Here is a 2452-nt window from a genome sequence, read left to right as displayed (position 1 = left end):
CTAACTGAAGAAAAAGAGTTAGATCTCAATGGCTAATACCAATAATGGGAACAGAGACATCACTACACATCCAATGAAACTTAAAAGGCACTGGAAATGTTATAGGTAACTTCACATCAACAAATATGGCAAATTTATATGAAATAGACAAGTTCCTTGAAAGACACAAACCAAAAAGCTCATTCAAGCCTCCCCATAAAGAAAACTATTCAAAGAAATTACTTCACTAGTGAATGCTACCAGATAGTTAAGGAAGAATTAATGTCAATTCTATGTAAATTCTTTCATTAAATAGAAGATAAAAGAACATTTTCCAGCACATTTTATAAAGTCAGCATTGTCCTGATATGAAAACCAGAAAAAATATATGAAAAAACTAAGCAAAAGTACTCATCATGAACAAAACTATAAAATGTCCTACACAATTTTAGTATATTGAATAAAGAAATATATTAAAGAATAAACCATGACCAAGGATAATTTACCTCAGAAATATGGGTGGTTTTATCACTCAAAAGCATCAGTATAATTCAACACACTAATAGAATATAAAAGAAAAATACATCGGGATATTATTATTTTAAAGGAGCGAATAGTCCAACTGTAATCCAGAATTACAAGGTTCTCTCTAGAATTCCTCCTTATCTTATTTGTAATTCATTCTCCCACAGAGAGAAAACTGGCTCTGATTACCTACAGTATATTTACGTATGTATTTACCCAACTCCAGTATCTATATAGTGTATTTTCAGATTGTTATTCTAGATCCTTGTGAGAAACAAACTTACCTACTAGAGTACAGTGTGTGAAGTTCTTTTTTGTCATTAGTGTGTATAAGTATCCGGCCAAAATATTGTTTTCCAAAGTCACTTAAATCAGCTCATTTTCCCCACCCTCCTAGTATGGTTATTTGGTTTAATGTAAAGGAAGTTAGCTCCATTTGCTTTCATATGCATTCTATCTTGGGTTTCTTACAATTTTATCAAAACATCATGTTGTATATCTTAAATATATAACATTTTTATTTGTCAAATATATGTCAATAAAGCTAAGGGAAAAAACAACAGAAAAAATGGCCATTCAATGGGTAGTCTTTTGAGAAATGGTGTGAGAAACAAATTGATGTCCACATGCAAAATAAATTGTCTGACCAAGACTCACATCTTATTCAAAAAAGAACTCAAAATGGATTTCAGACCTAAACACAAAGTATAAAATTGTAATAATTGAAAAAGAAAATATAGGAGATAATCTTGTACGTTAAGCAAGGATTGAAAAAAGAATACAAACTACATAAGAACAGAAATAGATAAGTTGTACTTGATAAAATGAAAAGATTTGCTCTTCATGAGACCCTGTTTAGAATATGAAAGGCAAGCTACCAACTGGGAGAAAGTATTTCCAAAACATACATCCACAAAGAAATTTTATCTAGAATATATGAAGAACTCTTACGACTTGATAATACGACAAACAACCTAATACAAAATGGGCAAAATGTTTAAATAATTATTTCCCCGAAAAGATATGCAGATGCAAAATTAGCACATGAAAAATTTTTAACATCATTCATTATTAAGATAGGCAGATTAAATCACAATGAGAAGTAACTATGTGCTTATAAGAATGGCTAAAATTAGAAAGCGGACCATACTGAGAATTCAAAACAGCTGGAACTCTCAAACACTGCTGGTGGTGATGTAAATAATATTATGACTTCAGAAAATGTGTGGCAGGTTTTAAAACATTAGCGATATGCCTGTTTTGCAACACAGGTATTCCACTCCTAGCTATCTACCCAGGATAGATGAAAGCATTTCTCTCTACATAAATTTGTACACTAACATTCACAGCAGCTCTATTTATAATACACAAAACTGAAAATCACCCAACTGTCTATCAATAGAAGAATAAATTGTGCCATACCCACACAATAGAATTTACTCAACAATGAAAATAAATGAAGTGTTGAAACAAGCAATAATATGAATGAATCTTGAAATAAAATTGCTTAGTATAAGAAACCAGGGAGGAAAGCACGCCATGTATTATTCTACTTATACACAGTTCAAGAAAATGCAAGTTAAACTTATCTATAGTGTCGGAAAACAGATCAATGGTTACCTTGGATTGAGGGGATTGGAGAAGTTGAGGGTGAGAAGTAGGGGTGGGAGAGGAAATCTTCAAGGTGATGGCTATGTTTATTATAGGGGTTACATTGATGGTTTCATTGGGTGCATCTGTATGTCAAGTCATCAATATTTAAATGAACTTTAAATATATACCCTTGACTGCACCTCAGAAATACCTTGAAAAAGCTGAAAAGTAAAAACAAACAAAACATAAAGGTTATTCATTGGATCAAAGTTTCACTGGGAGGCTGGAGCACCAGGTCCGGACAGCAAGAAAGGAACCAGGAAAGTCTGGCGGCTAAAAGCAAGATCATGTAGTT

This window comes from Balaenoptera ricei, chromosome 13, assembly GCF_028023285.1.
Source record: "Balaenoptera ricei isolate mBalRic1 chromosome 13, mBalRic1.hap2, whole genome shotgun sequence".
Classification (NCBI taxonomy): Eukaryota; Metazoa; Chordata; class Mammalia; order Artiodactyla; family Balaenopteridae; genus Balaenoptera; species Balaenoptera ricei.
The sequence above is the reverse complement of the archived record's forward strand: the minus strand, read 5'-3'. Positions refer to the sequence as shown.